The following is a 24,241-nucleotide window of genomic DNA, read 5'->3' on the forward strand; positions in this document are numbered from 1 at the left end:
GCACGTGGGTCTTTTGCGTACAGCCCTCCTTAGGCACCTCATTCGTCTGTTTTATCATGGAGGGAAACGTGACTTTGGCCTTTGAATCCTACTTTTGTGGCCATGTGTCTGAGGGATTGATGTTGCTGGGCGTAACCTTTTAGATACCCATGTCCTTGAATAGATTTTACCCTTAGGTAAAAGTTTCTGACTTTTTTAACTCCTCTTTTACGATGTATTTTGACCTACATCAGAATGTGGTGACAGATCATAAAGATTTTGTTATTGCCAGCCAAATTTACAAGGTTCACCCATGTTGTATTAAAGGAGTTGCATAATTTAAGTGTGATTATACTATGCTGGTTTTATAATTAGCACTATCTAAGTCTATTCATATAAGCCAGTCCCCTAGTGCTATAATTCACATTTGATCTGCAAAGCAGGAAATTTGCATGTACTAAATGGCTACATTTTACAAAAGGTGGCTAATCATTGAAAAAAAAAATCCTTTGGCATTTATTGTTCATAGAGAACTCAGTTGGTATTAATATGGCTATAATTTGTGAAGCTAAAAAAATTCCATTGTAATTTAATAGATTCATGTCCAATTGTTGTTAAGTGCTACTGTACTTTTCTTGTAGCAGGAGGGATTGTTACTGTAAAAGCTGATGAATCTCGCTTTGTGAAAAGCTAGGTGAGGTGTCATTTTAAGTTTGAAACCAGCAATTGTAATTTGGAATCAATACGTTATGCCTTAGAATAATGTAAGTTACTGTTCTGTCCTAATTGGCTGGGAGCTAAAATGTTAATGCCAACCTAGCAGATGTATCCCCAGCCTGTAGTTTCCCATGAAGATTTGGTTTGCAAATAGATGACTTTCTATTTATGGGTAAAGTAAAGCCTATTTGTGAGTCTTCACAGTAGCAGGAGCTGCAATGACTGCGACTTTAAGGGAAGTGACTGGGTGATCACACTGATGCTGTAGAGCATACCAATGAGCTGCATCAGTGTATCTTTTCCAATATGTGAAAATCTTCAATAATCAGCAAAATGTAGGCAGTAAATATCCCATTGTTTTTTTCACAGTGAAGTGCTGCAAAATCAGAGAAATATGGCAAACTGTAATTGGGTTGAAAACAATGATTTCCTCTCAAATAGATTTCTGATTGCAAACTAATATAATCCAGTGATGTCCCAAGTAATAACTGCAATGCACAGATGGTGCCAAATTGAAAGACTAAGTGACTGAAAGTGTTGACATGGTAGATTAAAAATCCATCCTAAAAATATTTCTATTTCAGTGTGTTTCTCCCATGTTTCACCTTGTATCCAGACTGCCAGAGTTTGCAGTTGTGTGGCATTTTCTCCTATTTCAGTCCAGACATTGTTACACTAAAAGCCTCTTTTGAGCAAGGAGAAAGCATACCCTATGCACAGGTAAAGCCAATAATTTATTGGTAGTTTAATTAAAATCTTGAGAGTCTGATCATTATGAATTCAGATTTAATTCACAGAATGACAGCATGGCTGAGGATGGAAGGGACCTCTGGAGGTCATCTGGTCCAACCCCTTGCTCAGTCAAGACCACCTAGATCAGGTTGCCCAGGAATTGCAGCAGCAGCAGAAGGAATCATAATGCAGTTAATTGTTATATACACACTTAAATTTTCTCCCTTTTTCTTTTTCTGCTGTACTTGCCCTTCCACTACTACTCTGGATCCCAGGGTGACTGGTTTCATTCTGCCATCCATGGAGGGTGGGGGGGGGAGATGCATGTAGGGGGTGACCAAGAACAGCCAGCAGCTGGAGTCCTTTGCCAGGAGGAATATGTTTTGTATGTGGACAGTTTCTTCTTCCTCTCTAGGATTGGCCCAGAAACATTTTACATGTTTGGTAGCAAGCTTTTACATCTTTCTCTCTTGTCATTAGTCTACACTTCCAGGTTACATCTGAATTTACTATACACTTTAGGTTATGTTGGGTATTATTTTTTTTTTGTTCTCTTTGTTACTGCTAAAACCAGTTTTGTCCAGCTCAAGACCTCCTTTATTTTAACTGACTGTGACCAAGCTGTTCAGAGCTGTGGGGTCTCCGGTGCCGAGCCTGGGCTGCACCTCTCATCTTCCTGTGCCTGCCCTCCTGCATGCCACATCCTTGATCTGCACTTCCATTGTACGTGGCCTTTTTTCCTCTGTGCTACTTTACTGTGCTAGAGTCATAAATATTTCATTTTACAGCATAACTGCCTTTTACTGCTATCTCTGTGAAACTATGGTTGCACCACACAACAATAAACAAAAGTAAAACAAATTAGCCATAGACACCTGATCAATTGGAGAAACTGCTGGCACAGCTGAAATGAGTGAAACGAAGCTATGGGGAACTAATATGGGGAACTAAGGGAAGTTTGGGCAGAGCAGGAGTGACCAGCCTCAGTCCCAAGGCCTTTAGATCTTGATACTAGCAGTGGCAATACCCCATTACGGGGCTACACTGATCACAGATGAACTGTGTTAAAGGTACAGTCATTTAATATTGCCTTTTGGTGTGCGTGTGTGTGTGTGTGTGTTGGGGGGGAGGGGGGCGGTGATTGTATTGCTTCTGCCAGGGTTGTATTATTAAATATTTCTTCCCTGCTTTGAGAGTATGCCATTCATTTATGCTGCAACACTTGACTGAGAGACAAAAATTTAAATTTGGTGGATTTTTGGACATTGGAAAATGCACTAAACTAATTTGACCTACAGTGTGATGTCCTACAAGCCAGAGGTATGCCTCCAGTGATAACCTCAGCCTTATATGTGTCTGCCACTAAGTCACCTGCCTCCATTCAGCAGTGGTCCCAAATGATCTTCTTTCAACCTTTTACTGTTAAAGTAGCAATAGAAACTCTTATTGTCATTGACATCCCTTGCAAATGCAAATTCCAAGCAGTATTTGGGTTTCCTAAGACAATGCTTACCTGTCCTAGTTATGTTTTAAATTCCTCCTTTAAGCCCTGTTTAGCCAAGCTGGTCTCCTGGTACATCCATTTTCCTAAGCATCAGGATGGATTGTCTTTACCTTGAAGGACACTGACCTCAAAGACCTGCCAGCTGGCCTGAACATCTTACCCTTCAGAGCTACCTTTTGTGGTATCCCACCAATCAGTTCCCTAAACAGGCTGATGTCTGCCCACCTGAAACCCAGGGTCTGCACTCTGGTGATCTTTGTCCTCACTGCGCTTAGGATCTTGAACTTAGCAGCTTCATGGGCTACAGCAAATGCTACAGCAAATGCTGTCAGTGATTCTCACGTACCAACAAGTTTTTCTTGGTGAATAGCAGATACAGCATTGTGTCACACTCAGGTGTATCTCTATCTGGAAGCTATTCCAAAAATCTGCTGGATTGGTTTTGTCCCTTTTAGGAGAGGTCAAGGAGGTTAAAGTCTTCCCTAAGAACCAGTGCCTGTGATACAGAGGCTTTCTGAAGTTGCTTTGGGAAGACCTCACCCTCTTCCTTACCCTGGTAGAAGGGTTTGTAGCAAATGCACTTCCCAAGGCCTCCCTTCTTGGCCTCTCCTCTTCAGGGAAATGAAATATGTGTGGGGGGAGAGTGGGGGAGTCTCTGGAAATACCCTCATCTGCATCCTTGGCTCTTCAGGATGCAAGTAGGCTACAAAGTTGCTGGATTTATGAACTGGTGACAAGAGGTCATGCAGTGGGCTTCTAAGAGACATTCCTAAAGCCATCTGCCTGCTTGTCAACAGAAATGGGGTTCTGAGTAAGCACTTTGTATGTTTGGGGTAAAGTTCTGTGTCTGTCAAGAAATAACTGAGTTTTCATTAAAACTTTTTGATCTTAAAGCTGCAATCTTTTTGGGTTTCACTAAAACTTACTAACATTTTTTTTTGGATCAAAAATTGGTGGTTTATGCAAAAAATGGACTTGTCTTTCCACACAGCTCTGATAGGCATCAGAGTGTAGAATATTGTTTGTTTTGAATGGCAATAAAATCAGCTTATGTGAAAGGGTATCAGGAAGTGTCCTCTGCTGGCATATCTTCTGGACGTAAAATGCCAGTGGTTTATTGTATAGGTAAAAGCAATGCATTTGGGAAGTATATTGGTGATAAGTGTTCAATTAACATTTGCTCAAATAGAATTGAACTCACTCTGCTGTTTTTATGACACTTTTAATACAATTTCTTTAGTCATTCATATGAGCAGAGCTGAATAATGCCAGCTGAAAGTTTAACCTCATCTTTAACACAACCCCACCCAATTCAGAACACTTTGCGACTTGCCTTTCTCTGTAAGGAAGGTGCTAAAGTTTGAAAGAGCGCTTAGAAGCGTTTTATTCTTTTTTTTTTTTTAATATATATATTTTAAATTTTCATTCATCCAGCTTTGTCAGCTCTCTCCCACACCCCAACCTCACTTTATTTAGTGTTTGAGAATATGGCTGTCAGTGCACTGAAAACAAGAAATATTGAATCTCACCCCATGAAGTGAATGTTAATATGAATTCATGTAAGCTAGCTGCAAAGTACTTTTCAATCAAAAGAGAAAAAAGAAGAAAGGAAGAAAAAGAAAAGCGTGTATCGTAGTGACATTTTTCACAGAAACAAACCCATTTTCAAGCTTGACCGAAATGTGAAAGTGTGATAGTGGTTTTGCATTTCATCATGAATATTTCAAATACATCTGATTTCTACACATGCTATGACTGCTAACGTGTGAAGTCACTTAATTAAGTATATGTTTAACCCTTTTCTTTGCTGAGAGGTTCTCGTGAGAACTTAAGCTTATTGAACCAAACCAAAGCTATGGCCAGCAAATATAGTCACCCTACTCTTGAAAAACATGTAAAAAAAATCCCTGAAAACCATTGTTAGATTATTCATTTTCTCTCTCTCTCTTTTTTTTTTTTTTTTTTTTTTTCTACTTGATGATATTTTTATGTCCAGTTACTACTATTGTATATTCTTCAGCAGGCTCTAGGCGTGAAGGTCAGAGATAAATTCTTCCTGCTGTGATGTTTTCTGGGCCCTGAAATCACATATAATGTTCATCTTCTTTGCATTATTTTGTGATGTGACTTGGTTGAACTAAAGATTGATTTGAAATTATCTTTGTTAGGAGTGGAGAGCTGAAAGGAAGAGAAAGGAAAACTTTTTTTTTTTTTTTTTAAACTTGCAGCTGAAGAGGCCTGGCTTTGTTTTTTGTCACTGAAAATCTTTTCAGAAAGGCACGTGAGTATGCCTTCTTTGTCGTATGGTTGGGGTGAAGGAGAGTTGGTGGAGGCTCCTGGGAAGTACAGGGATTTTTTGTGTTAGCCTCAGCTGCTGTCCCACTTGGACTAGGCATAGCAACATCCTAGGACCAGGCTCTTAATGACTTCAGGGGGCCTTGGATCAGGTGGTCACATGGTTGTTTTGTTAAATCAGCCCTTGTGACTGCAGAGGCGTGCCAAGCCAGCAGCCACAAAACTTGGAAGTTGTGTGGCCTGTGGCCGTGCCTCAACCTCACCTGGTACAGGGGCAAGGCTGTCATGTGGATCGTTCACCTGGGCCCCCTTGCAAGCAACTGTGAAGTTGTGTTCAAGTCTTTAATGGCAGCCAGAGGTCACCAAAATGCCCCTCTTCGACCTCCTCATCAGCGGGCTGCAGTCTATTAATTAAGAGGTTAGTGTTGATGTCTGCAGTGTGTGAGCCATGGGTAGGCCGCATGGTGGGGCCATTTTCTGCTTTTGATTGCACACATCCAACAGTCAGTTGGCAAATGCCAGGCCTGGCAGGCTGTGTGAAGTTTGGTAGGAGGCTACAGAGATATTTTCCTTTCTTCTAGACCACTTCTGCATACCTGCACAGGAATTAGCCAAAGTCCTTGGCTAATTAGCTGCTAATTAACAGAATTATCCACTGCCTTTTAAGTCCAAGTCTGCTCCCACAGAGCCACAGCATGACTCTGCCTCCTCCAGCATGCAGTGCTTCCTAGGGCACTTATGGCACCTGGAGAACAACTCAGGTGTATCTGTCCCAAAAGGAACTGCCTCTCTGGCAATTAGAAGCTTCTTATCCTGCTCCAGACAGTTTTTCTTAGTTAAAAGTGAGTCTAAAAGCCTCATGTCCAGGCATGAGAATATTTTCCTCTGAGCAAACTTTGTAGATAAAAGCTGCAGTATCTCCCTGAGGGGAGCCACAGATGGTATAATATAGTGTTGTACTGGGAACCAGTCTGGGAAAAGGGAAGTAATGCAGTTGAAGAGCACTGAGAGGTCCTTAGGACTGTCTGTGTTAAAAAAGCTATTGCTAATCTCAATAGCCATTCAGATTTGGGAAGATACCAAACTGTTTAAAGATCATGGCCTCCTTCTCCTTCTGCCTGCGATGTCTCAGAGGCTCAGCTCTTTGAAGGCATCTCGTATATCTTCCTGGGGTCAGGCAGTATCTTCACCCACTACAACCAACAATGACGAAGTCCTGTAAAATGTAATATAAAATGAGGCTGAGGAAGTCCTGTAAAATGTAATATAGAACAAGGCCTTTTCAACAGTTACGTTTTAACCATACTACACAATTCAATACAGAATTATACTATTATCTATTTTGACAGCCTGAATCTAAATGACCATAGGAAACTCTCAAGCTATTAATCTCAGTATGACTTCTTTATTACTTTCTTTATATAAGAGAGTGAATTGCCTAAGATTTCATAGGAATGAAAAGGACTTTAAAAATGTTATGCTTCTTTAATAACAGAGCTTTTCACAGGTGTAAAGTTGTGTTGTAACAAACTCTAGCCTTGTGCAGATTCTAGTCACAAATGTCTGACCAGCTAGTAGGATTATTCAGACGTTTAACTTTACTTATGGTTAAAAGTTTTTATTGGGTGGCATGTTTACTCCCAATGAAACAAAGTCCTGTCTCTTTGGTGACCATGTGCTATAAACCAGTACATAGGAAAATAAAATAAAAACCAGTAAGGTGCCCATATGTTATTAAATATTTATGTAATTACTCAATTTCTATTTTTTTTATTTTTTATTTTTTTTACCACTAGATCAAGATGTTCAATGCTTGTTGAAGATGTTACTTCCATGGATAAGCCATTGATTTTGTAGGGATTTTTCTTTTTATCTTTACTGTGAGGTTCAAAAGGGTTGCCGTACAGTTGTTTCTTTGTCAGTAATTCTGAAACTGTTTAAGGGGACCTTTTAATGAAGATAGCTCAGAATAAGGCATTTCAGCCACAGACCTTTTCAAAAGAAAAGCAGAGCAACCAGAAAGAATAGGCAAAAAGCTTACGAGAGTAAAGGTATTTTTGGATACTGTGGATTTGATGGGGCTGGAAACTTGACACATGTATTATTCCTGAATAATAGTTTATGCAAAACAAAAGTGCAGAAGGCTGTGGAAATTTGAAAATCTGTTAAAAATGAACATTTGGGAAAACAAAAAACAATTGAAAACCCTTGAGTCTAGTGGAAGACTTCTATGAGCTTTATGTAAATTGCTTTTCTCATCTCTTGTGTGTATCTTGATGTTACGGTCGGTTTGCTGGTTTCATATTATCACTACTTTAGATTGAGTTTGTCTGTGTGATTGAGAATGTAACAACCGCTTCATGTTAGCAATACTAACAGGGCCACATTAAGTCATTTTGAAGTCAAGATCACTTGACTTAACTGAAAATTCATGGCAACAGTCGCAGGGGCAGGGTCTCTTTTGGAGTATTTTTAGCCTATAATCTCCTATTACAATGATAAAACAGATCTTAGATTGGCTACCTAAAAATCCCAAATTTTACCCTGCAGGCACACCCACACAAGTGCTACAAGATACAGCTGTGAATATTTATAAGTTACTCATGTGGAATATTGTTCCCCTGACTGTAAAGGTGGTTAAGCTAAGCTTCTGGGTAATGGGGGTTATTTTATCACAAAGGATGGGTACAGAAGTTCTACACTGATTATGTAGAATATAGTGGGCGTGTGAGAAGTTTTAAATAAACTGAATTTAAACGTAGGGATTTTTTCTTATACTGAAACCTTCCAGCTGCATCATATCTCTGGTACCAATCCCTGATAATTTGTTTCCTAACAAAGCTAAGAGATGCTTAGCATATCAGTTCCCTTTGAATAACCATACTAATTCTAAAAATGGTTGCTTTGTGTGCTATTTATGCCATACAGAAAATGATAGCAGTCCTTGCATCTTCTCAGCTATGGAATGGTGGTGGGTTTTCGTTTTTATTTTTTCCTTTGGCTTTACTGATTTGTTTCATTTCTGTATAACAAATAGATTTCTGAGTTTCTCTCCAGGACATTTAAAATGCCAATTGATGTACTTATTGTCCTCAATCAGCACAACACCTCACGCCTTCCTTTTAAGAACAAATTTATTCTCTTAGACTGTCTGGGCTTTCTATCTAATTGTTATTCCCTTCTTGTTTTCTTAGCTCTTACACTCTTGCAATTTATTCATAAGTAATTTCTTATAATAGATTGTACCCTTGTAACTTTCTTTCCATCCATAAGATTACATTACCCTGCCACCACACGCTTTTTCTTTCTCTTTTTTTTTTATTATTTTTGGAACTGACATGCTGAATTTCAGTGTTGCTGGTTAAATTAACCTATACCAAACATGGCAGTCATTTTAGTGCTGTGGTGACAACCATGTTCAAGATCAGCATTTATGTATTATTTGGTATTTATCTATTTAAAAGCTTCATTATCATAGAAATGAGCATCTCATTTCCTGCTATCCCACATCAGATAGGAAAGCATCTCAATTTTACAACAACGTCATGGAGTTTTAGGATAGATTACAAGGTTTGATGACAGCATACAGTGAACCTATGTTTTAGATAAGGATTGTATTTTGATCTCCAGAACCACAGTGTTTGTTTAGTATTTAGTATTCAAATCTGTCCTACTTGTTGCAAAAAGCGTAAGTGGACACTATGCTATGAAGGGGCTATTCAATGAGGAGATCAGCTCAAAACAGATGAATTATGGTACAGACAGTAACAGCTTTTGGTTATGATGGATAAAAAGATATAAAAAAAAATTATCCACTCTCCTGTAATAGGTGCTCTAAAAACATAAAATTCAGGTGAATATTGATGTATTCACAGCTGTTGCTTCTATTTTGGTGCTCTGTAATGTATAAAAGACAAACATGTCAATACAGAATCTCACTAACCACTGGGATATGAGCATACAATTATGCAAATGGGTAAAAAATGTAAAAATATCTATACATATTGATGTCATTTATTTATTTATTTATTTATTTAAATCAAATGAGCTACTAGACTCCTAGACCTTAATAATTTTGCAGAAACAATTTGGCTGAGGTTGCTGACTTTCCTTTATGCTGGAGTTGTGCACATCTGTTGGTGCTACGTGGCAAATTTATCAGGAAAAAAAAAAAAAGAAAGCCTTAAGTAAAAGTCAGAAAAGAGCTTTATCTGTAGTCCATGTCTGGAATCCAGCATGGATCTTGTTTTCCATCTAAAAAGGTAGATTGCACAATGAGTGGTGGTAGCACAGAAATCTGAGACACAAATGAGTACAGATAAAATTGCTCATAGGATTCGCATTAAATTTGCAATGAAGCTGGCAACCTAGGGTGAATTTAAAGCAGTTGTCAGAGGCCAGCAGGTTAATGTCTACTGTAAAAGGGAGCTGTGGCTACTTTAAAGCCAGCTAAACTTACACTGCAAAGTAGTTTTCTGGTCATGAGCAGCTCCAGAGTAGCAGCTATAAGGGTTGCCAGAGACTCCTGCATAATTTAAGTTGCTGAATCGTGCTGGGGTTGATGGCTATTGCCAACGCAGGAAGCTCCAAAGAGCTCAGCTAGTCCTAACTCCTGAGAGTCCAGGACTTAGCCTGTATGCTACACTGCCACTACACTGTTCTTTCTTCATCCTATTGTTTAGTCTTTCACAGTTGTCCTTCAAGATTGTGTCCTGTGTCTGCTTTTTTGTATCTTTGAAGGCCCCGAGAGTTTGCAAGGAGGATGCCTGAGAGGCTTGGCAGGGAAGGCAGCCTGGTCAGTCAGAGAGCCTGGAGCAGGAACGGGCAGAGAAGAGAAGAGTGGTAAAGACTTGTTTGCAACAGTGGTTGCACAAAAATAAATAAATAAATAAATGAAGGCATCCGTGCATGCATATCTCAGTAGAAGGGTATGTGTGGCACCCAGGCTGAGACAGTGAGAGCAATACAGCACCCTGCTGTGGGAAACATTGCAGTTTCCTGCACTTGGATGGTTTGAGCAAACCCTTGAATTTCACCATGTCCTTGAGGCTGAAGTCTGTTCCTGTTCTGTGAACAGTCAAGGTTGTGATGCTCAAGTTCACCTTGCAAACCAAGATTTTGAGAGTGGTAACATCTGTTATTTGGGGGGACTCCATAGATTTAAAAACATTCCTACTGCAGACTGTAAATGAGTAATAACAGCTCCCCTCAGAAATGTCCCTGCAACTCATTTTCTCAGGAAACTTAGAATTCAGTTTTAGGGACTCAGGTCAGATATTACTGTAGGAAAGCCCAGCTGTTCTGTGCTGCAATGTGAGTGTACAGAAAGTAGAAAAACACAGGACTGGGAATATCTTTGGCCACATGTACCAACACTGGCTGCTGCAGCAGCAAGCTGTCTCAGAAACCACCACATGGGGAAACTTGCTTATCAGCAAGCCTCATAGGGGCCCTGGGCTAAGCCTGGTAGCCAGGCATAAGCTAAAGCTAACATGCTGGGGAGGTCACACTAACTCTTGGAACAGCGTGACAGTGCGGACTATCTTCACATGAAGAGTGTTTCCACTCTCTGTGAGTACCTGTTTCTCTTATAGTGCTAACATACAACTCTGCCCAAGTGAGCTGAATTGGAAGTTTAAGTGTAGAATCACAGCAAAACTGTGATCCCAAAACTGTAGTCCCAGCAAAACTCTGGTCCCAAGTGTTATCTGAATTTGAACTATTTGTCACTGCATGAAGGTGACATGTCTAAGGTGAATTCTTGTCCCCATTGAAGTCAGTCAAAATGCTTTATTTGGTGGGTTTGAGATTTCCCACAAAATGTCTTTTGTTTTACTGGTGTGTTTTTTAACCAAACCAAAGACCTTTCTGTGCTTTTTTGTGCTTTCATCAAGCATAATTAAACAATGAACTGGACCCCAAACCTTTACTGGTTTTGAGGTTCCACTAAGTCCCAAGATACATTGCTTTTTAGTTGTTTTGTCAGTGCTTGTATGAAACAAGTTTAATGAAAAACAAGTTTTGCTTGTTTTCAACTGTGAAAAACTTACTTTTGATCCTCTGCTTTCATTTTCTTATTGTTGATTTTTTGAAAATGCAATATAGTAGAGTCTACATCAGAATTGAAATTGCTTACAGAGAATGTTACAGTAAATTGATATCTAGGTATACTGTATTTCAGGAAAATAGTCTATTTATCTTGGGATCAGGGCAGATATGATAAAGATATGAAACGTAATCATCAAAATTCTATACCCCGGGCCTATTTCAGTTCAAGGCTAAGTAGGAGCAAATCCCACCAACCTTCCAGAGAACTACATTGCTTTACACCAGACATGTTTTTATTCAGGTGTGCTTTCTAGTAGTATATAACATACATTTCCTGTAAAATGTTTCAGAAAAAAAACCTGTATATTTCCATGCAGCATAGCTCACAGAAAATGAAACCTCATGGATTATATCTGTACTAAACCAGACTTTATTATGGCATATATTCTTTGACAAGGCAAATATTTACCTATAGCGGACATCTTACTAACTCTAAATAGCATTAGTATGCCTATAATCATATTGTGCCTGAAATCTGCCTCCCACCAGATAATCCCAAGAAATACTTGTGACAGGTGGTTATGTATATGATTTATATATTTGCTTTCTTGCGAAAATATGATACTACTTCTATCTCTGTTATCCAAGATTTTCTACCTGCTCATAATTTTCAGAACTATTTTTTGGAAACTCCACTGTTTCCTCAGCTACGGTATCACTCACTTCTATAATCTGTTGCTTTGTATGGAGCAGGAGGAAAGACTATTCCTGAAAAATAAATGGCATCTTCAGTCTTAAAAAGTCTTGGAACAGTGATATTGATCACTTGCCTATCCTTATCTAAATGTATGTATGGATGAATATTGCAAAGTTCTCTGTGACACAGTAACTCTGGATACTAATGCTGTATCAAGTCCAAATTTGTGAACAGATGTGAGGTCTAAAAGATTCACGGTGGTTAAAGTCTGGAGGCCTAACTCTTAACAGAGATCCTCAAACCCTCTGAACTACACACCCGTTTATTTTTGTTGTCATTGTTGCATTTTTAGCAACAGAGCATACTTGCATAAATTCATGTTTCCATACACTCTGTGCATGAGCCAAGTTCCTCAGCTTGCTGACCGTCGTCTACCCAAGATGAGCTGAGTTTCAGGAATGCAATGACCTTTTAGAGTGTGTTTGGATAAGACTTGCTTAGTGCACAATAACCTGAGAAGCAACTAGGAAATGATGTAGGACCCTCACCACAATGGGTTTTAAACTCATGTCTCTCGTAGCAAGAAAAAAAGTATATTCTAACTGTAGGACAGATCTGGGATAGGGATCAAATTTTTGCAAGAAAAGCCGAGCCAAGAGACTGCAAGTGCTGAAAGATGAGTTTGGGTCTGGGAGTTAATTAACCTGAGGGAGTCTGACTGGTAGCCTTGGTGCCTGGTGACAAGAGGGCACTGCTAGCAGAGGGACTGAACATCCATGCCATTACCTGTGTTTTGTTTGAAGTTTTTTGTTTTTTTTTTGTTTTTTGTTTTTTTAAGGGAATGCAGCTATCAGCCACTGGGTTTTACATGGAGCAAAACCTAGTGAGACCCAAGTGTAAGGGTGTTCCCATTTAGGTTTCTGTGTCAGGCTTTTTGGGGCAGAGCTGCCACACTCTCAGTGTCTGTGTGTTAACATTTCTGGGACATGTATGAGGAAACAGACGGTCGCTAGCAGCAAAGATTTTTGACCTTAATGATTCTGCAGACTTGTGCAATGCAACTCAAAGCTCTGGCTTCTGCTAACTACAATTTTATTCTGTTGGAACTCTGTAGTCTTTATAGCAGTAGCTCCTGATTTACAACAGCACAGGGATTACCAGAAATGAGACTTGACGTTCTCTGATGGAAAAGCCTTATCAAGTTTAATAGCATATAATATGATTTCCTTGGTTTTCTGTCTTTTTTTTTTTTTTTTTCCTCTACTCCCTTTATTTTACTAATTGAATCTTGTCTGAAGAGATGGCTAGAGAAAATCACTATGATTTTCATAGGGGTGACTAGTTCTTATCCAATTCTCATAGACTTTTAGATAAAAAAGACTTTTTTTGCCTCAATCCCTTGAAAATTCCTTAAGATTTTATTAAAAAAAAAAAGTTGATAAAGTTTATTTTTGATCAATTTTTGCCTTTGAAGAGTGTTCAACACATGCAGTTTTAACTGCAAGACTGAGGCATTACAAAGCAATATTGCCAGCCTGAATTTTATTCTTACTTAGAGTACTGTAAATTCCTTCTTTTCAGTGTCTCTCTCCCTTATTTACATCAGTGTAAATGAGATGCGATTCAGTCTTGCACTGTGTTGAGGAATTGTTTTCTTCTCGCTTACACATTCTACGAAATTGAGGGCTAATCATGTACCAGGCGTGCAAAGCAAACAAGAAATAAGCATTTTCAGGTCTGAACACATGAATTTCTGTCAAATCACTGCCAAAATAAATCTCCAAAACAAATGATTTATGAACTCACTCAAGCAGATGGATTATTCAAAGAATTACTTCGTAATAGAGGAAGTTTGAGCAATGATACTTTTAATAATGAAGCTGCCCACAGATCCCGATGCTCAGGAAGATTATGGGGGATTAAGATAGGTTCTTCCTCATTCTTTCAACTCTGCCACTATCCTGCTGAAAATACAGTGAGTTCTGTGCCTCTTACATGATGAAAAAGGGAGAGTGTTTTTTAGATATATATTAGGGCTGAGATTTTGTACATTTAATCTCAGAATGCAAGCATATAGGTTGTATTTTTAAAGGTACAAGCTTAATTCATGGACATAAATCCTTGCTAGTTAGATCTAAGAATGTCTGGAAACTTTAGATGGAAGAGAAGGAGGTTTATTATTTTATAATTATTATTGAGTCTTCTGCAAGCTCATAAGCCTAAAGGGAGCTTAAATATGTCCAAAAACATAGAAGCAACTAAGGTACTTAAACTTTGAACATCGTTTCTTCTGCTCAGCTAGCTTGCTTTAGATAAAATAAGGAAATGTCCAAGCATAAGTGTTTTTAATGTTGATAATTTCCAGGTGTGCGTTCCTCCCATAGCCTAGCTACTAATTCACGCAATTCTATTCCCCTTACCCCAGTTTTCAAATTTCTGGTGAGCAAACCAGAAAAAGCTGGCTCTCATTGTCATTCCTTTCAATGAAGCTGAATTGGGTGTAAGACCTGTTACTTATAAAATTGCAAATGTAACAGTAAATCAAAGTAGTCTGTGATGACTTCAACAGTTTATTGTTCCTGCATGATGATAATAGAGAGCTCTAAGTTGCAGCTCATAATTGTGATGAGTCTAATATAAAAAACATAAAGGGAAAGACCTTGGAATGGAGACAGACAGCTCTACAGATTTTTTTTATTATTATTCAGCTGCTCACTGAATAATTAACTAATGAACCATCAAAAAAAATCTCTACCCAAACTTCCCAGGGTTGTTAATTTTTTTTCACAAGATACTTAAATGCCTAGTTAACCTTGTAAAAGGGATAAGTTCTAATAGCAGGCAGTGTCTAGATCTGGAAAAAATCTTCTAGTCTTCTGTTGTAGACCCTGTCCTAAACAGAACAAGTAACATCACAAAGTTACCCATCACTTTTCACTACCTAATCCTGCTTGCTGACTTTGTCATATTTTTGGGGGGATGTGCAAATAACCTCTGATGGATGGATCTGATAAAGCTGAAGTATCAAGGATGTATACTATCAAGTGAAATACTGGTTTTGACCGTGGGGTGCCTCACAAGGTGATTGGTAGAGTAGCGAAATGGCCCAACAGTCATCATCTGGTTGCTGTGGCACCAAAAGTGGCTGGGAGACATCGTAGAGGCAGCAGTCTGGGAAGAGCTGGTAATAAGAGAAGGTGTTTCAGTGTCTGCAGGTAGCAGGAACACTGACTGTAGACACTATAGTGCATTTAGCAATTACACCAATTTGAGAGATACAGACTGATAAAGCAACTCTTACAGGTAATCCTTCCTTCTCCCTCCTCTCTGCAGCTGCCATCTTACTCAGCAGATAAATTGGTCTGCTCCAGAGCTGGATCAAGGATGGCTATGCAGCTGGACAGGTACAACTGTATCCAACTGTACTGCAACTATAGTAAAAGCAGTTCTTATCCATAAGACCCTGTGCTTTTTTTTATTGCGAGATGTGTAATGAGGAACTGAAAGTAGAGGACTGTAGAAGAGATGGGACAATGAAATGGTTAAAGGATGCTAAAAGGTCCTGTAGAAATGGGTTCTCACCTTGTCCCTGTCATGGAGCTCAAGTCATACCCAAGGCACTTCAACCCATCCTTTCAGAGGCAGCTGGTCATTAGCACACATTTTAGAGCACCCTTGCTGCAAATGGGTCAGGATGCTGCTGTGACACACATGGCACTACAGACTTTCAGCGCTTCAGGAGCACTGAAAAATTAGGTCATAAACTTTTCATGTTGCCTAGACCTAGTAAGTACTGCCTAGAGCTTCAACATCTTCTGGGAGCCGTTGTCTCACAGGGACATTGTGAAGATCTATTTCTACTTCATCAGGTGTTTACCTTTCAAAGCTGGGTGTGCTGGACTTGTCTTTTCTTGTTGAGTGTGGATGGAAGTGAAATACCTTATGGTGAGTGGGGAGTAACCTTTGGGTCCTCAGGAGAGGTGGAGAAGTGCATGTCCATCTGCTTGTTTGCTGTTGGTCACTGGCTCAGGTAGTTGGAAATCAGGGCATGCAAAATCTCTCTTCTTGACCTCGCAAGTCTGGACCTGGTCATTTTTCCTGACGAGAAGAGGAATGGAAAGAGTCAAGAGATCTGTGATCTTTACTCACATTTCCCTGCACTGCAGATAACAGCAGGGGAAGATCTTAAGGTCCCCTTTCTCTCTTGGCAAAATGTGTCTAGGTGGGATATGATGTAGTTCTTCCCTCGACTCCCAAAGTCTGAGAGCAGGGTTATGAACTCCAGGGAGTGCTGGAGAAGTGCTGGGGCCACTGGGGTAAAAGATGATGCGGTGAAGATAATGAGGACAAGATTAATGAATAGCTGCTCATTAACTGAGTGCATTGTATCCATTGTATCCTGCTCACTGAAGAAGGAGGGATCCTATAGGGGTGGGGGGGGGAAAGAAAAATATCATGGGATTGTGTTTATTAAAGATTGCATCATAACACGACATGCATAGAAGAGCTGGAGGATGTACAGCAGTTTTTAAATGGTATTTCTTAACTGTGAGTACCCTGCTGTTGTGGTCTTAATGTTCTTTTAAAAATAGTGCGTTTTTCTCTAAGCTTTGAAGAGGTGCTAAATAAGCAGCTATTTGTAATAGCTAATTGGAAAAAACATTTTTTTCTTTTGTGAAAGGACAGTTTGTTTCCTAAAGGTGGATGTTTCCCCTAAGAAATATTTCTCCCTGGGGAAGAACTGTTAGCTGAGGGCAATACTTCATTTGATTTTAACACTCTAAGTTATCCTCCTAAGGCCATCACTGCAGACTCTTCACATACTCATTACTCTAAATGTTCTTTTCCCAAATGTGTTTTTGTGCAACTACTTCTTCCTGCATTTTAGTCAACCTTAAGGTTTCATTTACACTCTTATAAACAAGCTTAGGGTAGAAAAGAGAGAGACACACACACAAAAAAAATCTGTTTTATTATTTTTTTTCTTTTAAAGCTTGTTGTTATAGGTTTTACCCAGTAAACATGCTTATATTTTGCACAAGTACCATCCACTGAGATTGATTCTTTGTGGACATATAAGTTAAAAGAGTAATAACAGTCTCCCGTCTGGCACATAAGGAATGGAATGTCATTGCTCCTTTGTTTTCTCAACAGCAAACAATGCACAGAAATGTTAGAATCATGTTCATGTTAGAAGTCCTTAGAAAATGCCCATCAAATTTCACAATGAAAGAGGAAAAATACCTTTGGGAGAAACTATTAATAGCTGAACTTTTCCACACGTTCTATAAAACATTTAGGCAAGATTAGGTATGTAGTAAATAACACCTGTGTCCTACTGTATTATGTTAATGGTCATATCAGATTGTGTGATGTAGCATAAGTTTATAACTGCATATGAATTAGCTTTTCAGTAACACAAAATTCAGTTTGGGTGTTTTTGAAGACCTACAAGCTAGGGAACTTTATAAAGATAGACTTCTCATTTTTTTTTCTTTGTAGTTAATAAAATTATATTCTTTCTACAGATGTATTGTATTTGAAGTGTAGGAACAGTTTAAATGTGTTAAAATACATGAAGATTGCTGGCTTTCATTTGAAACTCTTAACTTGGTGTAGGCAAAAAGAACCAAGATGCTTATTGAATGTTTTTTTCACATAAATGAATGTGAAGTGAGACTGTCAATTTTTACACAGCTCAATGAAAGACTTCCTTCCAAATACCATTATCACATTCTGAGCATCAAGCAAGTACCAAAATTAGCACTAAGGTCTAGTGTACAGAGGCAGAGAATACTAGCTAGAAGTCTACATAATTGCACAGCATGACAATAATGAAACCCTTAAACTGATCAAGTATGAAAATACTTTTTTAATAGAAGCATTGTTTTAAATGTTAGCAATAAACCTGGGAGGAAAACTGTCCTTGTTTCAATGTCTGGACTCTTATTAGTAGCTTTGCTTCTCTGTAAGTAGCAAAAATGTCTCTTACCTTGGGCCCATTCAATAAGCTGTTCCAGCCACCCCAAAATGAAATGTTATATACCGCAATTCATCCTGTTTCCTTAGCCTTTACAGAGTGTTTATAGGTTAACATGCTGTGGTTAAGATTTGCTCTGTCATCACATAAATTCTGTAAATCTCTGTATTTCTCACTTCCTTTGCTTGTTAAATAAGCCTATACTACCAAGCTACCAATGTTTCCTTCTCTTATAAGCTGTCAAGTGCATTCTCAGAGAATTTAATTATAGTATCAATGAAGAGCATAAAATGCATATTACATTATTGGATTTTCTCCTGTGTATGCCATAAAAACATATGGACAATACCATCTGTGTTCTTGTGACTACAGATTTGTGTGTTTATTGGTTTTTATCTGGAGTTCAATGCCATTTGAACCCAGATCTGGCATCAAAACTTACATGCAAAATTCTGGCTTGTGTTTGTGTGTATTATGTTATGGCTCCAGCTTCATCTGAAAATCTGAAGGCCAGGAATTTGTCTGTTCCCTTCTGCAAACTCGTGTCTACAGCAAATGAACTGTATGGAGAAAGGTGGCTTTGAATCACCAAAATGCCTACTTTGGAGTTCTCATTTCTTACCTAGTTTTGGCATGCTGAGGGAATCTTCAGTTAACTCTTCATCTTCCTTCCTTCCACAACACAATGACACTTAGACATAAGAGGACTTTTGACAGAATTAATTGTGCAAAGACTAAGCAATATGTGTTGTGTTCATCTTGTAGACAGATGTAGTAAGATGTGTTTTTCTCTAATGCCTTGGTATTGGTTTTGTGAAGCTTCTCCGACACCATAGAGGGCTACTCCACAACTATTATTCTTGAAACTATGCTGGTAGGAGAAACTTTTTTTTTTTTTTTTTTTTTTTTTTTTAATTGCAGTGGAATCAGGCAAGTCCCTGAGTTCCTGCTGTTTCTCCTAGGTGATGATGCATGTGGTTGCTCCAGATTGTTTAACTTCAGCTGCTGCTGGGCTGTCATTTGCACATACAACCATATGTACAACAGTGCTGGGAGCTGCACACATGCTTGGCATTGTTCTTCTTTTCTTGGCTGGAGTATCTCTCATTAATAGTATTGGTCTTCACTGGAACATTATTGATTCAAACAAAAAAAAAATATTCTTCTTTTGTTTCAAAATTTATCCTTACATAACTGAGAAGTTGATAATGAGATTTCTTCAGAACTTTTCCATCATCCTATACAATCTGCTGACAGGACTGCACAGCTGATTGATTTTTAAAAATGGTATAAAAATCCTGTAGAAAAGATAGTAAATGCCAGAGCATTTTCAAAAGATTCCAGTGTCACTTTATCATGTTGCTTTAGAATTTAATTTCTTTCCCAGAATCTGTATGAGTTTCCTATAGATTTTTCTAGAGGTGAGTTGAAAATATTTGATTATTCTGTATTAGTGCGCTATAATACATAAGCACATATATTGCTACATAGTAAACAATAACACCACTGTTTCAGTTAGACTTTGATGCACTGCAATTATAAAAACTATATATTTCAGCAACTCTAAGCAAAATTAAAGACTTTGGGATGATTCCACCCATGAACAAGGGTGACAGGGAGAAAATGAGAAGTATGCTGTTCTGACAAACTGACTCTCTGTGTTACTTCTGTCAGAAGTTTATGTAGACCCAATCCTGCAAAAGACTGGGAACTTGCTGAAACTGCCAGAATTTGGCATCTCCCAGATTGGCAGGCTAAAGGAGTAAGCAATATTGAGACTCTCCCATCCATCAGGAGCAGCATATAACAAATACTTGAACTGAAGTGACCAAAAACTTGGGCAAACTCTATAGCTTTCTGATTGACTGAACCAACAGTGTAATGCTTTGTTCAGTTACTTAGCAGGGGAAGCAGAGAGAAGGAATAGAATTTTCTATTCTCTGAATAGAATGACTGGGATGAATTAATAGCACTGTGAATTTTTTTTTTTTTTTTTTTTCCTGAGGTTGGGATGCCACGTGTTTTGACTTCAGTCTCCTTCACTCCGCCATTTACTTTGTTTAGTTGCAAATTTTTCCTACAAGAGGTGCACTATTAGAAATACAAATCTTTATGTTTTTACTGGAAACATGAGAAATAGAAAACAGCCCAGTCTTAGGAAGGGATTTTCAGTTTCTGGTTTCAGTTTCAATACATCCATGATGTTAGAAGTGCTGCAGGTGTTTTTTCCAAAATGTCTTGTCTGAGTTTTCTAGAAAAAAAGTCTTCAGAGTCTTATTATTCAGAAGATATATTAGTCTAGTCAGGAGATGTAACACAAACATAATGTTTATTTCAGTTTTGAAAGAACACAGCTCAGACACTGCAACACAAGGATGGTACAATTTGGGCATGTGGAGATAATCTATAACTTCACAGTGCGTTTTAATACTTGTCTTCAATATTCTTAATAGGAGATGGTCATCTTCTTCTGCTTGGTCATTGAAAGTATCTTTGAAAGTATCTTCCAGGCTTTTTTTTTTTTTTTTGGGGGGGGGGGACGGGGACTGGGGGGAGAGGGGTGTTGCCAAACAAAGACTGGAGAATTTAATTTTGTATTTGGATTTGTAAAAATACACAAGCCACATATGCAATAGGTCTCTGTGAGGAGCTGTGCTGTTTAGAGTTACTCTCCTTTGGTAAAACACAAAAGTGAGGATCTCCTCAGGTCACTTTGTGTTCTTTGGGGCCTATCAGAAAAATAGCGACTGTAACTTCTCTGTCTTGGTTGAACTCCAGTCCCGTTAATGACTTATTAACTACTTAATTTACTACTGCATTTTTTTTAATTATTATTATTATTAGAGATACATTTTTTTTCACAACTTTCTACAAGCTGTGAAGCAGTATTTGTGTAATGTTAAACAATGGTTGCACTTCAAGTCCCATGTGACTGCATTTTGGAGTTTATCAAAATTCTTCTCCTGATTTGTAGATCAGTTACCTTACAGTTCATCTTGGGATCATTCTTGATAAAAATGTGCTCTGTATGGTCCTCATTCAATGTCCAGTCAAACAGAGACTTTTGCTTATTCTGTTGGTTTATGGTTCTAGTTCAGTTAGAAGCATATAAATTGAAAAACAGCTTTAATGTAAATGCTTCTATATGTGTTTAAATATTTAACTAAACTAGAATTTAGTTGTTCTTACTTAAGAGTTGCACCGAGTGGATTTTGCATTTCATTTCACAGGCTTTATAAATAATAATAATAAAAAATATATAAATAATAATAATATAAATAATAATATAAAATAATAACTGCAAAGGTGATGTAAGGTCTGTTTATATGGGAGACTAGAACATAAGTTATCTCAATAATTTGTATGGTAGCCATGGCCAAGTTTTTATTTGACTTCACAGAGCCACATCACTTAGGTAGGGAAGTCCAAACCCTCACTGTGTCTAGTAAGGACAAGCCAACTTTCCCATAAACCTTTGTATCCCATTACAAAGCAATGTTTTAGGAGGCCTCCTTCTCTTGACTTCTTTTCTTCCTACATGCCTCACAAGATAGCCTGCAACCCAGCTTCCCCAAGCTGGAAGAGTGCTGGGCATGTCTCTGTTGACCCAGCATTAATAGTTATATATAATAGTTATATAATAATATATAATATATATATATATATATATATATATAATAGTTATATAATAATAGTTATAATAATTATATAATAGTTAAACATACATGTGTAATCTGATGGGGATAGGAAATAAAGGCATTGGGATTTGGACTGGAAATTGGATAGATCCTAAATCTAGGTCTTATAAGATGCTCATAGAGGGATCTGGGGGTCGTGGTAGACAGCAAGTTGAACATGAGCCAGCAGTGTGCCCTGGCAGCCAGGAGGGCCAACCGTGTCCTGGGGTGTATCAAGCACGGCATCGCTAGTAGGTCAAGGGAGGTGATTGTCCCGCTCTACTCTGCGCTGGTGCGGCCCCACCTCGAGTACTGTGTGCAGTTCTGGGCACCACAGTATAAAAAGGACATGAAACTGTTGGAGAGTGTCCAGAGGAGGGCTACGAAGATGGTGAAAGGCCTGGAGGGGAAGACGTACGAGGAACGGCTGAGGGCACTGGGCCTGTTCAGCCTGGAGAAGAGGAGGCTGAGGGGAGACCTCATCGCAGTCTACAACTTCCTCGTAAGGGGGTGTCGAGAGGCAGGAGACCTTTTCTCCATTAACACCAGTGACAGGACCTGCGGGAACGGGGTTAAGCTGAGGCAGGGGAAATTTAGGCTTGACTTCAGGAGGGGGTTCTTCACAGAGAGGGTGGTTGCACACTGGAACAGGCTCCCCAGGGAAGTGGTCACTGCACCGAGCCTGTCTGAATTTAAGAAGAGACTGGACTGTGCACTTAGTCACATGGTCTGAACTTTTGGGTAGACCTGTGCGGTGTCAAGAGTTGGACTTGATGATCCTTAAGGGTCCCTTCCAACTCAGGATATTCTATGATTCTATGATTCTATATTCCCAGTTTCTTCAGAATTCTGCAAGTATGAAATGTCTTGTGCACTCTAACAGCTGGAATCTCTCAAGAAGAAGCCAGAATAAAATCATATGGATAATTTTTGCGTGTGCTTCCACCATTAATGGGTTGCCACTTGAGTCCCAGTTCCTTATCTTTTCCTTGAACCACTTGAAAGCGGTCTTTTTATCCTTCTTTTTCTACTCTAGTCTTTCTCCTCCTTATCTTATGACTTACTGTGGAACTGTATCTCTCTTAAAAGCTTGCAAGGGTAACTTCAGTCAATCCAGTCACTTCTCATGTTCATGCAACCCTTTCACACTGTCTGCAAAGTGTTTTCTCTGAGAGAGAAATTTTTAGTGCAAGTTATAAAACAGCGATTTGACACCCTTTGATACTGATACTCAAATTAATGCAAACAAATGAATCCTCAAGCCCCCGAATATGCACTTGCATAATCGTTATCTTTTCTGATGTGGATAAAAAGATAAATGTAGGTAAATTTGTGGTATACAGTGGTTTTGGATTATTCATGCAGCTGATTTGGGGCCTTATACTAATACATACTGTACTGCATCCAAAAATCCTATGCTAAAGGAATGTTAAGGCCACAAAGTCAAGTATGTTGAAATTAGGAAGTGCTAGAATTAAGTTTGCCAGCATGACCCTAATTAATCACCTTTGCACATTTGCTATGATAAAGTGTGTGGTAATGTAATGAAAGATTGTAGTAATTTATTCTCTTTCCAAGACCATGGCTTTGTTCAATGATTTTTTTATTTAATATTATCTTCTTGGCTCCACCTCCTTGGTCCTTGTATCGAGTGCCAAGTTATTAATTTATTGAGGAACATTATTAGGAATGGCTTACCACAGAATCTGCATGTTCTGCAAACATTCATGGGTTTAACTCCAAGATGGAGACTGGTTGCTATTAATACAACTTTTTATGGGTCCAACAGGCTGAAACCATGTTTGGTTGGCTAACCTAAGACACAAACCTTCAGACTATTTAGCATACAAGATTTTTCCTACATTCAAAACTTATTTCCAACATATTAGTTACAGAATTTATCCAAAAGCATTCCCAGGTATCTTGACAGAAAAACATGAATTGCTAGTGGCTGACCTGTGACAAATTTGTTTTCAGTAATTTGTTTCTAATAAGCAGAAGTGTTATGGGGCAGCACTAATGGTTTACCGGAGTAGACTTTAAAAGCCTTACCCACCATATAATGCTTCTTTTTTGATCATCTTTCTGCAACCCTGACCTCAGTCTTTCTAAAGTGGTTGTCAAATATTGCAAGACTTTTGCAAAAAACAGTCTCCTGATACATAACCCTGATTCATTCTTAAAAGGTCCATTTTGTGAATGAATGAAGCAGGACCCAATTTGGAAAAAAAGTTAGTTGTAATTAAGATTCTGTTATCCCAAACCTATTCAGGGGAAATGGAGGAAAGTAGTAGTCAAACATATCCAAAAACACCTGAAAAGAGAGCTACCCTGTAATGACAATCTTTTGCAGATTTGAAAACAAAGTTTCAGAGGCTTGGCTTTTTCATGTCTTGCTGTGGAGACGGCAAGGGAGACAGCTACTACAGGAATACATAAAATCCACAGGTCTTAAGCCATTGCCCTAAACACTGGAGATGCTAATGTGCCTTTAAAAAAAAAAAAAAAAAGGAGAGATAATTTGGGTAAAATGAAATTAATGAGTCTTCTCTGCTGATTGTGAAACATGGCACAATATTTTTATCTCTGACTTACATGTAAATGTAAAGTTC

The 24,241-nt window shown here is 38.6% G+C and overlaps 1 long non-coding RNA gene across 1 annotated transcript in view; it reads left to right on the forward strand.

Annotated features, from left to right (window-relative positions):
* The first annotated feature begins 2,369 nt into the window (after positions 1 to 2,369).
* LOC106016774 (uncharacterized) overlaps positions 2,370 to 24,241 on the forward strand; it is a 93,873-nt gene continuing 72,001 nt past the window's right edge. Inside the window, exon 1 of the long non-coding RNA XR_011803662.1 lies at positions 2,370 to 2,498. This is a non-coding gene — a long non-coding RNA (uncharacterized lncRNA). The remainder of the gene's footprint in view (positions 2,499 to 24,241) is intronic.

Source organism: Anas platyrhynchos, chromosome 1 (genome assembly GCF_047663525.1).
Source record: "Anas platyrhynchos isolate ZD024472 breed Pekin duck chromosome 1, IASCAAS_PekinDuck_T2T, whole genome shotgun sequence".
Lineage (NCBI taxonomy): Eukaryota > Metazoa > Chordata > Aves > Anseriformes > Anatidae > Anas > Anas platyrhynchos.